The sequence below is a fragment of the Budorcas taxicolor genome, chromosome 1 (genome assembly GCF_023091745.1).
Source record: "Budorcas taxicolor isolate Tak-1 chromosome 1, Takin1.1, whole genome shotgun sequence".
In the NCBI taxonomy this organism is placed as follows: Eukaryota; Metazoa; Chordata; class Mammalia; order Artiodactyla; family Bovidae; genus Budorcas; species Budorcas taxicolor.
In genome coordinates this window covers 66,553,090-66,567,938 of record NC_068910.1, presented here as the reverse complement: position 1 = coordinate 66,567,938, position 14,849 = coordinate 66,553,090, and the positions used below count along the sequence as shown (strand labels likewise).

The window sequence follows — 14,849 nt, the reverse complement described above, 5'->3', positions numbered from 1 at the left end:
CTCCGGGACGCCCCGAGAGGCGGGCGGGGATGGTGTGCGGGGCTGCGGCTCCTGCGTCCCCTTTCCGTGGCGACTGAGCTGCACTGATTTTTTTTTTGTCCCCCTGAGGCGGCAGCGTGGACCCGCCTGGAGATGAGGTGAGGAGAGGGCTGGACCGCGTCGGCCTGCCTTGCACCCGGCAGGCGGCCGGGGCGAGGGTGGGCGCGATGGCCGCCCGGGACGCCCGTCCACCCCCCCGCCCCGACCCCGGGGCCGCTGTGCGCGTCCCTCCCGGCGCCCTTCACCCTGAGCCGCACGCCCGGGAGGCGCCCCGTCACTCGTCCTTCCCATCCTCCCGAGCCGCCGGGGGTGGCTGGCTGGGTGGTGGTGGTGGCGGCCGGCTGGCACGCGCCGGGAGGCCGGGGCTCCGCGGCGGACCGAGGCTGGGGGGTGGGCGGCGGCCGCGGGACGGGCTTCGGGGGGTTGAATGGGCATCGGTCGCGGTGGCCAGCCGAACTGGGGGGAGGTCCCGTCCTTTCTCCAGGGGCTCGCGGGGCGGTGGGGTCCCTTGCAGGGCTGACCTCGCTGCCCGCGGTCGCCCGAGTGGGGCGGGCCGGCCGAGCCTCGCCTCCCCGCCAGCCTGCCGGGGATCCGGAATGCCCGGCCTCTCCTCCCCGGCTCATCCCTTCTTCTCTCTCCTCCGCCCGCAAAGAAAAAAAAAAAAAAACCTACCCTGTCAGTGAAGGGCAGTCAATGCCGTTTTGGCCCCGCGTCCTCCAGCTGGGACTGACTTGACTCCGGTGGTATTTCACAGAAAGCGGCTCATCCTTTCAAGGGGGGAGCGCGTTCCCGGTGTCGGCCGCTTCCTTTTCCCCTTCTTTACGCACTGACACGGTTTTACAGTGTGGACCGAAGCCACAGTTACCAGGCTCTGTCTGGCTTGACCGAGGAAAATGCAGTCAGAATCCCCAGGAAAAGCTAACCGACGAGGAATGGGGTTGCGCCTTTTTCCCTCTTCTTGTTTGCCTTTTGGATTAGGAAGCACCTTCGTAGATTACATTTCCTATGGGCATCTTTTGTTGTGATTCATACTAAAGGCTTTGTTTTTGAAGAAAACCATTAGGGGCGTCTGTGTTGAGTTGAAGGCTCTGGAGATTTTTTGATAGCCTCTGAAAATGAAAGTTTCCTTTAGAACTTTGCCATCCTCGGTGCTATTCTGGAGGCAGCACCAGCCTGAAAATTTAAATAGATGCGACTCCGAATAGTTGCGTTTCTTTGTGCTTTATCTGCTGGCATCCTGCTCTTAATGTTTACGTGGTCGGGACGTCCAAATAATAAAAACAAGTGCAATAAAAAGTATAGATAATAAAAAACAAGTACCGTGCCAAAAATGCATCTGGAAAATCTCAATTCTGTCATCGGGGAGGCAGTTTTTACTAATCCCTTTGAAAGGATGAAGACCAGGCTCAGAGTTTATGTAGTGGACAGGATCTGAGGGTATGAAATGGGACCATGGAGCCAGCAGGCCGGCAGGTTTAGGTAGTGCTACTCTTACTGTCTGAAATAGGAGTATATTTGTTGGGATACCCTTATTTTTAATATGACTTAAGGTGCAGAAGCTTAGTACCCCCCCTAAAGTTATGATTTCTACTTATTATGGAGAACAAAATACTGTGTTTTGTTTCTAAATTTTTAATAGTTCACCTGAAACATGTTATTTTTATGAGTTTGCTTATAACAAAAGAAAAACATTTTTCAGTATTGAGTTCTTTCTGTAGGACAGTTGTAAAGAACCCCAAAATTTTAGGTAATCCAAATTCAGAAATGAAGGACACTAATTTAGTGATGGTCCAAAAGCTATTTAAGACTTCTATAAGTAGCTGCAGTAGGGTGAATTTCTGATAGAATTGTTTTTGAAGGCTGTTTATTTAAGAATGTATCTATTGAAATTTCTGAGGCACATGGTACCTTCACAAAAGTCTATTATTATTCTGCCTGAGTAAGAGAGGAAATGAACACATTTTTGATGTACTTTGGAACCCTGTGGATTGTTCAGATACTAAGCATTGTGAAATAGGGCATAAAACAAGTGGTAGCAAGTTAGTTCCCTGAAATGTTTGTGTCTCTTAGCTTTTTTTTTGCGATTGACTAGCAATTTCCTTTTTCTTAATGCTTATCCCTATTATTGGAAATAAAACTCTGCTTAAATTCATGTTTTCTCCTAATTACTAGATTGAGGCAAACTCAAATCTCCATAAAGAGGGTAAGGAGGAGGTGCCATTAAATCCCTCTACTCTTACTCAGCTTTTTAATGTGGATTTGTGAATTATAGGGAATTAATTACAGGTCGGTCGGGTTTATATTACTCAGTTCACATTCCACTGCCGTAGGGCTCTTCTCTTGTGAATGATCTTTCTCTTCTGAATAGTTCCACTTACTGGCAGGTTTCTCAACGTGTAGACTTCAGGTCACTTACATCACCATAACCTGAAGTTCTTGGTAAAAATACAGACTCCTGGAATCTGATTTCCAACAAGCTCTCCAGGAAGTTTTCCTACACAGTAGCATTGGAGAACCACTGGCATCGTGGTTCCTTCTCACTGAGTGGCCCCAGACCGTGTCCTGAAGAGGATAGCGTGTCTTTCAAGTGACAGAATAGCTTTCATACCTTGGACATCTAATAAAACACCATGACCTTAGATATGTGAGACACCTATAATAATACATCTCAGAAGGGCAGAGATCACTGTACCTCCTAGAGTAGTGCCTGGAGGAACTCTATGAAATATTTGGGTGAATTACATCATAGTGAGGCCACACCTTTAAACTTTTACTTGTAAAGTTAATCTTGTCATTTCATAGTCACTTTATAAACTGGGTATAAGTACCACACCCCAGTCATTTCTGTAAGTTTGGTTGGCTCTGAAAGGAGAGAACCTTTCCCAAGCGTAACTCAAGATGATAAGCTGAAAAGCAGGCTGCTAGCAAAATGTTTGCTTAGACTCAAAATGTAAATTTAAGTCACAGCATAATGGTAAATTATTTGCTATCAGTATATCAGAATGCCATTTTATAATCTATGAAAAGTCCAACATAATGCAATATAAAATTGTTTTTTCCCAAAATAATGAAAATTAGTAATTTTCCAATTTTATTTTTCTACTAATATATGACCTTCACTCCTTTCTGTTGGAGCCCAGCATAGGCCCCATAAATAACAGCTTCTGCCGTGTAGTTGAGGGTATGGATAGTTAAGAGTACAACCTCTAGGCAATATTGGGTTTGACCATACCAGCTCAGCTGGTAAAGAATCCGCCTGCAATGCAGGAGACCCCAGTTGGGTTCCTGGGTGAGGAAGATCCCCTGGAAAGGGGATTGGCTACCCACTCCAATGTTTTTGGGCTTCCCTGGTGGCTCAGATGGTAAAGAATCTGCCTGCAATTCAGGAGACCTGGGTTTGATCCCTGGTTCGGGAGGATCCCCTGGAGGAGGGCATGGCAACCCACTCCAATCTTCTTGCCTGGAGAATCCCCATGGACAGAGAAGCCTGGCGGGCGACAGTCCATGGGGTCGTGAAGAGTCAGACACGACTGAGCGACCAAGCACCGCACAGCACGGTCTGTGACTTTGATCTAGTCACCTAACCTCTCAGCGCCTCAGTTTTCTCAGCTGAAAATGGGAATTGTTGTAGTAAAATGTAATACTTCTAGGACTTCCGTGGTGGTCCAGTGGTTAAGAATCCACGTGTCAGTGCAGTGGACATGGGTTCGATCCCTGGTCCGGGAAGATTCCACACGCCATGCACGGCATAGCTAAGCCCAGTGTGACGCAGCGGCTGAGCCCACATGCCCTAGAGCCTGTGCTCCACAAGAAGAGACGCCTCTGCAAAGAGAAGCCCATGACCGCAGCTCTAGTTGTGCGGTGCGGTGCTTTAACCCTAACGCTAACCCTTTACCATCCAGGCCACCAGGGACGCCCTGGTTGCGCCTACTGACGCAACTAAGAAAGCAGCACAGAAGACCCAGCACGGCCAAAATTTTAAAAATTAAAAGAAGTTTTTTTTTTTAATTTAATACTTCTAAGTTCTCACTTAAGTTCTTGAGACACATTCATTTAATATGTGTTAGTTATGATGATGCTAAAATATTGAGATATATAAAAATGTATGAAACTCTAGCTAGTCTGTTCAGTTTTTGTACTAATGTACTTTATGGTAGTAAGTAGAAATCCATTGCTTAAAAAGTCTCTTGCTAATTTCCTGGCACTGAATATGTATAATTTTAAAATTACAGTAATAACTAAACATTAAAAGTAACTAATAAAACGTCAGGTTCTATGCAGATTTTTTTGTAAATAAAGATAAGCCTGTCATCCTTCTCAGCTTAATAGTACTATTTCAGAAAGAATCTATTAATCAGTTTAGATGATCCCTTGTATTTTATAGAATTGCATGTTTGTGGTAGAACAATTGAAATACAGGAAAGTAAAGAGTAAAAAACCATAAAATACTTAGAGGTCTACTACCTGAATACATTTCTCTCCAAACTGTTTTTTCTCTGTGCTATTTGTCAGTATATATAATTTTGGGTAGCAAATATGGGATCCTGGTATACATTTGGTTGTTTCCTAACCTGTGCTTCGTAACATCTCATTATGAATCTTTTCTTCTCTATGTAGTCAGTTGTAATGTTGACTGAATAATATTCCATTTTGCGGATCTATGATTTATTTATTTATTTGGCTGCATCGGGTCTTCGTTGTGGAATACAGCCTCCGTTGCCTAAGGCATGTGGGATCTTGGTTCCCTGACCAGAGACTGAACCTACATCCTCTGAATTGGAAGGTGGATTTTTTACTTCTGGACCACCAGGGAAAGTACCCAACCGATTTGTTTTTATTAAACATTATTTTTCTCCCACTGCTATTATCATTATCTCTGCAATAACTGTCCTCCATGCATCTCTATATATCTTTGAGATTTTTTTTTTTCCTTTAGGATACATTTCTAGAGGTGTGATTGTAAGATCAAAGTACATATTATGGTTTAAGGGTTTTTGATATATCCTTTCAGTTAGTCATTTAGAAAGGTTGTAGCAATTTACACTCAGCGTGTTGTATAAGAGTTCCGTTTCCCTCCCCCTTCCTTTTTTTTGAGGAATGACTTAATAAATGACCAGTCTAGGGAATTATTTTCTCTTTAGAAAGAAGAATAGGTTGTTATTGTGACCATGTTGGTGATGTGATCTGAAAGCTGGAAATTCATATACCTGTAAGAATAATAGCTAACACTTATCAAGTCCATTTACAGCATTTTATAAGCATAAACTCAATTTTTACAAATTCTTGATTTTTAGATGAATGTGACTTGAAAACCAAAATGCCCTCTGTTAAGTCACAGGAGCCAGCAAGTGACTCTGCAGAATGGTTACTCTAGAGCCCAAACTCCACAGCGCTGGACTGCCTCTTGCCTGCAAATGTTGTACGGGTGTTGGGGTACTTTTTGCTTTCCTGATTTCTGTTTGAGACTAACCTAGCAGTTTCTTGGCATGTATTCATTTATAAAGTAGCTGGCACACAGATTCAAAGCCCTCTCAGTAAGGAGTTAGTCTCATAACTTAGCTCACAAATAAGCCTCCTGTCCTGTCTAGCATTCACCTCTGAAAGCAGTATGCTACCCTTTATTCTGTAGTAGTTTTCCTAAAACACCCCCATATGAAAAACAGGATCAGAGTCACAGAGGAGACTAGCACAGTTGGAAAAGGCAGTTTACTTGGTGTGGACCTGCCTTGGAAACACAAGACAAGTGGGCTTAGGGAAGAAGTAAGCTTAGGGAGGCAGCCGGGAGCCTGTACAAACATTTCCACGTCAGCCTTGTTGGAGAAATAAGTGTCTGATGGAAGTTCAGTTCAGAAATGCAAGGCCTTACTGTAGAGATGTCACCCATCCACTGGGAGATTGTTTTTTTTTTGTTGTTGTTGTTGTTTTTTAAAAAACCTTCTAAAGTGTGATGGTAGAAAATCATTGATGTTTTCTTCCTAATGACTAGCCTGCTAACAAGGTGAATTTCCAGTAAGCTAATCTGTTTGATACTTTGTCCACTGTTGCGAAGAACTCACTCCTTGGAAAAGACCCTGATGCTGGGAAAGATTGAAGGTGGGAGGAGAAGGGGACAACAGAGGATGAGATGGTTGGATGGCATCACTGACTCAATGGACATGAGTTTGAGTAAACTCTGGGAGTGGGTGAGGGACAGGGAAACCTGGTTTGCCCCAGTCCACGGGGTCGCAGAGTCGGACGCGACTAAGCGACTGAACTGAATCTGTTTGAATTCACCATCGCTCTCTTCATCTTTTTTTCTAGTAGGATTAATGATTGGCAGCTTACCTTGCCAGCTTATCTCCCAGAGAGAGGGTTGGTGAAATCGTTTTGGCTTCAGCTCTCTGGCCTGAGTTTGTGCTATTGAGAGAGGCAGGACCACCCCAGCTCAGTGGTAGGCTGGTCACCAAAACCCTTCTCAGCACAGTGTGGGCCGGGTGGGAGTGGTCCTGAGGCCCCTTCGGTCCTCATCCAGTGGTGGAGCCAGGAGCTGAACTGAGGGATGTGATAGTTTCAGACTCACCTGAATTTGAATGTGAAAATTACAAGGTCACAGCAGTTGGTCAGAATTTTTTTTTTTTATTCTTGGTTAAAATTAAACATCCTCTCCTTCATGCAGGAGGGCCAGCTTTGGATCCTCTGTGCCTTGGGGAGCTTTTGACTGGTTTCTCTCTCAGGGATGGTTGTGTTCATCCCTGCACTGTGTCTGCAAGTCCCTCTGGTGCAGGAAATGGGCAAAGCCAGCTGCCTCTTCTGCCATGTTTTCACCGGCCTGGTTAAGGAGGACACTGATTCTTGTGATAAAAGCTGGGGGACAAGATGCCGTTGGAGCCATTTGTTGTGCTTGTGTAGAGGCCTATCACCTCTCTCTGAGGCAAATTTTCTGACCAGCTTTATTCTAACAAGGGTGAAAGTAAAAGCATGACTTGCTCAGTTGTGTCTGACTTTTTGCAATCCCATGGACTGCAGCCCGCCAGGCTCCTCTGCCCATGGGATTCTCTAGGCAAGAATATTGGAGTAGGTTGCCATTCCCTCTCCAGGGGATCTTCCTGACCCAGGGATTGAACCCTCCCACATTGCAGGCAGATTCTTTACCACTGAGCCACCAGAGAAACCCTATAACAAGGATAATGTATCGTATTATAAGCCATTGAATAAACACACACGTACCCATTCCTGTACATTATCTATAACAAGAGTATTTGTTGTGCATCCACTGTTTTATAAAAATCAATTCATTTCTCCTGTAATCCTAAAGATAATAGATTTTAGAAGCAAGTAGCCTTTCAGTTTCTGGAATCATTTGAAAGTCAACTGCTCCATTCTTACAGAATTTGAGTATCCCATTTTGATCACTGACATATAAAAGCTGTATAGCTGGTAATTAGAGAAACCTTGAAAAGTTGACCAAACAATTAGTGGTATATTCCTGGTATGTATACCAGGCTTCAGTGATTAAAATTCCCTCCTCCTCTCTTCTTCACTTACAAAAAAGTATTGTTAAACAAAGCCAGTCAATAACAAGTAAGTCTGTTATAGGTAGTACTGCTTATTTTCAGATACCTTGAGATATAGTTAATAAACTTGCTGTTTGAGTATTCTGAAGAATCCTCCCGTCAGCGCAGGATACACGTGTTCGGTCCCTGATGTGGGAAGACCCACCCGCCGTGGGGCCCCGGAGCCTGTGTGCCAACTCTGGGCCTGCGCTCCGCAGCCGCTGAGGCCTCCACGTGCTGGAGCCTGTGCTCCAGCAGGAGAGCAGCCCCTGCTCTTTGCAACTAGCGAAGGGCCCTCTCAGCCACGAAGACCAAGCATGGCTGCAAATAGATACATAAATCAAATTATAAACAAATGTAAGTGCTCTCAAAGCAAAAAAAAAGAAATAAAAAAAAGATGATCAGAGAAACTGAGGAGGAGGAGAACTTGGTAGGGCGGTTGAGTAGGGGGTGGGTTCCACGAGAGAGGAAGGCTTGTCCTCACGCCCGGGGACAGGGTCCAGGGCACGGTGGACACTCAGCAGCCATGTGCTGGACCCGGGGGAGGTGAGCCCTGGAGAGATGGGTGGGGGATAAAGCAGACAGGCTCCGGCTTGGATTTTCCTCAGAGTCAGAGGAGGCAGGATGCTGATGTCAGTTTTAAGCAGGTGAGACCCTTTTGTTTGACTAGATCCCTCTGGATGTTATGTGGGAATGGCCTGGAGGAAACTCAGAGGGAGATGGTGAATTAACAGACCGCCCCCACCCCACCGCCTGTTGTCGGTTACCTGAAAGTTGTACTTTTTCTTTACTGTGAGGGTAGTATGATTTAATCTTTGATGGGGTGAGATGAATGGCTATTTGTATAAACTTTTTGAAGTTTTCTGAGGAAGAGAACCCCATAAAATCACTATTCTTATGGATCAATTAAAACAACACCATGTAAAATAAAGATCGGGAATTTAACTTTTTAACCATTAACTTAATTGAGGTTATGGCTGTAGATTTCTGGTAGGAGAGATTTTTCTGTTTGCATTTTTTGGTGAAAGAAACTTAATATACGGAAACGAATCCTTAGAATAGGGTTTTATGAATTGAGTGTCTATAGAAGCTATGTACTTGAGGGAAGAGCCAGTTTGTAAAGTGCTAATATTGTCTGTCCAATCTGGTGTTTTAATTAGTATCAAAGAAAGGGAAATACTGTGGTAATTGTAACCTTATGTTACTCCCTTAGTTCAATTAGTTTTAAACCATAGTCATTATCTGTTATCTTTAGTTGTTGTGATCTCATTAGATGAAGTGATATTGCAGTTGTGATTTGGGAGATTAAAGAAATAACATGTTTTTTCTTATTACCAAAACGGTACATGTTTATTGAAGACAGCTTTGAAAAATACAGGTAAGGGAATAAAAAAGCATACCCCAAATCTCCCTGACCAGAAATGATGCCTGTCCATACGCTGGGAAGGGTCAGCTTTGCTCAAATCGCCTAGAAGCGTAGTTGCATTCAGTCTTGGAGACTCGCAGGCCTGTTTGGGACTCTGGGACCTGGAGATGGGACAGTGCAGGGTCAGTCAGCCCACACATTCTTGGCCCTGGGAGTATGTGTCTTGGTGCTTCTTCACCTTCTAGGTCTTTAAGAGAAGTTGAAAATTTAGAAATACGGATTTAATGTGAAATCTCCAATTTTTATGTGAGACACAACTACTAATAACCCACTGGGATTCAAGCAGAGCAGACCTGAGGGCTGCATTCAGTCTTTGTTGCCTTGCCAGCTTATAACCTCAGCTACGTATAGTTGTGTAGCCTGTGTTTCTCTCTCAGTGTCAGTTCAGTTCAGTCGTTCAGTTGTGTCCGACTCTTTGCAACCCCATGGACTGCAGCACGCCAGGCCTCCCTGTCCATCACCAACTCCCAGAGCTTGCTCAAACTCATGTCCATTAAGCCGGTGATGCCTGCCATCCAACCATCTCATCCTCTGTCGTCCCCTTCTCCCACCTTCAGTCTTTCCCTGCATCAGGGTATTTTCAAATGAATCAGTTCTTTGCATCAAAGTATTGGAGTTTCAGCTTCAACATCAGTCCTTCCAATGAATATTCAGGACTGATTTCCTTTAGGATGGACTGGTTGGATCTCCTTGCAGTCCAAGGGACTCTCATGAATCTTCTCCAACACTGCAGTTCAAAAGCATCAGTTCTTCGGCGCTCAGCCGTCTTTATGGTACAGCTCTTACATCCATACGTGACTGCTGGAAAAACAATAGCTTTGACTAGACGGACCTTTGGTGGCAAAGTAATATCTCTGCTTTTTAACATGCTGTCTAGGTTGATCATAGCTTTTCTTCCAAGGAGTAAGCGTCTTTTAATTTCATGGCTGCAGTCACCATCTGTAGTGATTTTGGAGTCCAAGAAAATAAAGCCTGTCACTGTTTCCCTTGTTTCCCCATCTATTTGCAATGAAGTGATGGGACTGGATGCCATGATCTTCGTTTTTTGAATGTTGAGCTTTAAGCCAACTTTTTCACTCTCCTCTTTCACTTTCATCAAGAGGCTCTTTAGCTACTCTTTGCTTTCTGCCATAAGGGTGGTGTCATTTGCATATCTGCTGCTGCTGCTTCTAAGTCACTTCAGTCGTGTCCGACTCTATGCGACCCCATGGACTGGAGCCTACCAGGCTCCTCCGTCCATGGGATTTTCCAGGCAAGAGTACTGGAGTGGGGTGCCGTTGCTTTCTCCCTGCATATCTGAGGTTATTGATATTTCTCCCGGCAGTCTCTATTCCAGCTCTCTCAGTATATTGGAGTATACTCCCAAGCCTTAAGAGTATGCTGCCTCGGCAGTGTGTACCAATCTCCTGTTTCCTTACTAGCATTGGGGAAAGCCTTCCCCCCCCCCCCCCAAAAAAAATCCTAGCCAGTTTTGTTTGTTTTAATTTGCATTTTTTTGGTACAGTTACTGAGTTGCTGGGCTTCCCAGCAGCTTCCAGTGGCTCAGTGGTAAAGAATCTGCCTGCAATGCAGGAGACTCAGGTTCAGTCCCAGGGTCAGGAAGCTCCCCTGCAGGAGGAAATGGCCACACACTTCAGTATTCTTGCCTGGGAAATCCTATGGACAGAGGAAGCCTGGTGGGCTACAGTCCACGGGGTCGCAGAGTCGGACACGACTCAGCGACTGCACAGCAAAAATGAGTTGAACACTGATTAAACGTTTATTGACCTTACTCGGATTTACTTGGTAACTTGCCATCTTGCTAGAACTCTGAGTTCCAGTAGTATTTTGGTCATTTATTCAGTGTCTCTCAACTTTTGTAATATTATATAATAATTGCACCCCATTAGTCCTAGTAAATAGTACTCATGGCAAGTGTCATCCCCCACACCTGAGGGCCTTGGTACCTGGAGCACACCTGTAACCCATGTTAGAGAACTGCGGTTGAGAAGCTCTGGGTTTAGTCAGTGGGACTGTTTGAGCACGTGCTCTGTATCTGGCAGTGCTCCGGCTGTCCAGCCTTGAACTGTGACAGCGGTCTCAGCTCTCCAAGACCTCATGATTTTTTTAAAAAATTTCTCTTGCATTTATTATATTGACCATCATATTTATAAAAGATAATTTTTATTTCCAGAATTTATAATTTTTTGGCTTTTATTTCTTTTTGACATGAACCCACCTCCCCCAGAAAAAAAACAAACCAGTGGTGGATGCTAGTCAGCCTCTAATTTCTTAAATTCCATTAATTGTTTTGAGTTCTATTAAACTCTGCTACAAAAAGTCACAAGTGGACTTTGGTGAGCAGTTCCTTTCCTGTGATGATGAGAAAACCAGGGTACAGTGCTGGGACTGTGTAATGGGAACTTCTGGAGGGTCTGTCTAACTCAACACCGATCCCTTAACTGTCCTCAAACCTAGACATCCACTCCCTGGCATACTTCTTCCTCCCCACAGAATACACAGAGGATTGAATCAGGTTTAGTTCAGTCCTGACCCAAGCTAGTCCAATCAGTGTCCTTTTCTTGGAAATTTGACTTTGGGCCCAAGTGAGGGTTCGACCTCACTGCATTCTCAGGGCGTAACGTAAAAACTTGGGAGTTCTAGGCTGCTGTGTTCTGCTGTTGTGTCTGGGGACAGAGAAAGGTAATTTATGGATAGAGAGATTAAAGTAAGTATAGAGAAGCAGGAAGAGAGAATGCGACCTGAGATTACTTTAAACCTCCTCCTCCAGTCCTTTCTGGGGCTGGGTGTTTTCTTGTTCTGTGAAGTCTGTGAAGTTCTGTGAAGTCCTGTATTCTTGAGATTAACAGCGCTTTCCCAACCCCACCTGCTATATGTTTTAGCTGAAGCCAGCTGAGGTTGGGTTGTTTAAGCCTTCTCTTCATTTCCAGCCCTGTATTCTTTCTATAATCCTACCTTATCTCTTGTATTTCTTGACCATCATCTGAGGAAGTTGTGAATTTATTATTTCTCCATATAACAGCAACATCAAAAATTAAGGATATACTAGTATATATAACGGAGAAGGCGATGGCACCCCACTAGCCTGGTGGGCTGCCGTCTATGGGGTCGCACAGAGTCGGACACGACTGAAGCGACTTAGCAGCAGTATATATAAAATAGATAGTCAACAAGGACCTACTGCATAGCACAGGGAACTCTACTCAGTATTCTGGAATAACCTATATGGGAAAATACTCTGAAGAAGATTAAGTATATGTATATGTATAACTGAATCACTTTACTGTACACCTGACACTTAACACAGTATTGTAAATCAGCTATATTCCAATATAACATAAAAATTAAATTAAAAAATTAAGGATAGCAAGAGAAGCAGAAGTGCACAAATTTAAGCCAGTTCACTCAATTACGATTTTATTAGAAAGTCCATTTTGCACATGTGGTGGGTGACCTTTCTTAAGTCAGTTCAGATCTCTTGTGAAGAAAAACAAAAAGGAAGAGATTTTGAATTTATTTCCAAATGTCCTAGAATTTCAGTGGAGTAATTTCCCTTCATATACATATAACATTTTGACCTCATGAAAGAAATGATACTGCGTCTGTTTAAGCATGTACTCTTCCAGAAACTGAAAGAAGACTCTTAACTTTACTATCTAAATATCAAGAAACTGAATCACAGTGTAATTTACCTGGTGGGTGTTAGTATTAGTCCCTCAGTTGTGTCTGATTCTTTGCGACCCCATGGACTGTAGCCTGCCAGGCTCCTTTGTCCATGGCATTCTCCAGGCAACAATACTGGAGTGGGTAGCCTTTCCCTTCTCCAGGGGATCTTCCTGACCCAGTGATTGAACCCAGGTCTCCTGCATGGCACACTTTTAATGTCTGAGCTACCACTTCCCCGGTGGCTCAGATCGTAAAGAATTTACCTTGGGCTAGGCTTAGTCTTAAATTAGCTTTTTGTTTCAGTCATGTCATAAGTACTCAGTGCTAAATTTAAGTAGTCTGCTCTAATGAAGAAGTTGGATGGGGAGGGGGAAAAAATAGGAATGATAGAGACATCCCTGGTGTTCCAGTGGCCTAAGATTCCATGTTCCCAGTGCGAGGGTTCTGGGTTTGATCCCTTGTCAGGGAACTAGATCCCACATGCCACAGCTAAGACCCAGTGCAGCCAGATAAATAAGTAAAATATGTATAAAAAAGAATGCTAGGAAGAGTAAGAAAGAATTGTAGTAGAAGAAAGAAAACTCAGTGCTGTAATTCTCCGTATTCATAATTGTATTTGTCTGAATTTTTTCATTTGCAAGTGGAAGAAGCCCAAACTGCCTTAAGGAAAAAAGGGAAATGTATTGACCCTTTGATGCTGGGACCAGTGGAGGGCAGGAGGAGGAGAAGGGGACAACAGGGAATGAGATGATTAGATGGCCTCATCGACTCAATGGACATGAGTTTGAGCAAACTCCGGGAAATAGTGAAGGACAGGGAAGCCTGGCAAGCTGCAGTCCATGGGGTTCCAGAGAATCGGACACAACTTAGCGACTGAACAACAACTACTGAGTTACGTGTCTGTCTGTTAGGTCCAAGGGTTCTGATTGTCCTGGCGTGATGCCATGCCTCAGCCCGTCACCATGGCCAAGGGAATGCAAGACACTCATTGGCTGTCCTGGGCTTTGGGTCCAGCTTTTGTACCAGTTGTAAAGTGAAGTAGCTAGTAAAGTCAGTAACTAGACTCCTGGAATTAGCAGAAGGAGGGAGAGTGGATCAATTACAAGATGAAAGGATGCTGGACAGGCTAAAGGCACACCCAACACACTCATCATGCACAGCGATCAGACAGAAAGGGGCTGATGGTGACCTTCTTTTTCCCCTTTTGAATGGTGTGCTGCTAAGTTGCTTCAGTCTTGTCTGACTCTTTGTGACACTATAGACTGTAGCCCACCAGGCTTCTCTGTTTACGGGATTCTCTAGGCAAGGATACCAGAGTGGGTTGCCAGGCTCTCCTCCAGGGGAACTTCCCCCTTGAATGATAGTCTTTAGTAAAACTATAATACAAAGACATCAAAGCAACCCAATGTATGCATGAACTTTCTTCTCAATAAAGTTTACTTTTTAAAATTAAATGCTCACTGTGCTGTCCAAGAATTTGTATTGTTCATTCATTTTAAAGTGAAATATATTTTACTGTCCTGTGATTGCTCTAGATAGAAAGAAGTTTGGGCTGCTTATCTATAATATAGCTAGATCACTTTTGGTTTAGAACTGTGGGCATTATATTATCCGTTTGACTACTACTATAATGACATTTTTTTTCCATGCCTGAAGGTAGGTTAGCATTCTCTTGGCTCATATCTGGAGGCTTTCTAACTTATGATTTGTCTGGAACTGCTGGGGAAACATGTATACTAGGAAAAAGGTGGAGCTGGAAAGGGGTATTATTTCTTTTTTTTCTTTTAGGAATGAACCTTTTAATTTATTTTTTGTTCTTTTTTTTAAAATATAAATTTATTTATTTTAATTGGAGGCTAATTACTTTACAATATTGTATTGGTTTTGCCATACATCAACATGAATCCGCCATGGGTGTACACGTGTTCCCCATCCTGAACCCTCCTCCCACCTCCCTCCCCAGACCATCCCTCTGGGTCATCCCAGTGCACCAGCCCTGAGCATCCTGTATCATGCATCAAACCTGGACTGGCGATTCATTTCACATATGATATTATACATGTTTCATTGCCATTCTCTCAAATCATCCCACCTTCGCCCTCTCCCACAGAGTCCATAAGACTGTTCTATACATCTGTGTCTCTTTTGCTGTCTCGCATACAGGGTTATCATTACCATCTTTCTAA

The 14,849-nt window shown here is 43.9% G+C and overlaps 1 protein-coding gene across 1 annotated transcript in view; it reads left to right on the top strand.

Moving 5' to 3' along the window:
* The window catches only part of ITSN1 (intersectin 1), a 241,535-nt gene continuing 226,686 nt past the window's right edge, over window positions 1–14,849 (top strand). Inside the window, exon 1 of the mRNA XM_052646278.1 lies at window positions 1–137. The gene's annotated coding sequence lies outside the window, so the exon portion shown is untranslated. The remainder of the gene's footprint in view (window positions 138–14,849) is intronic.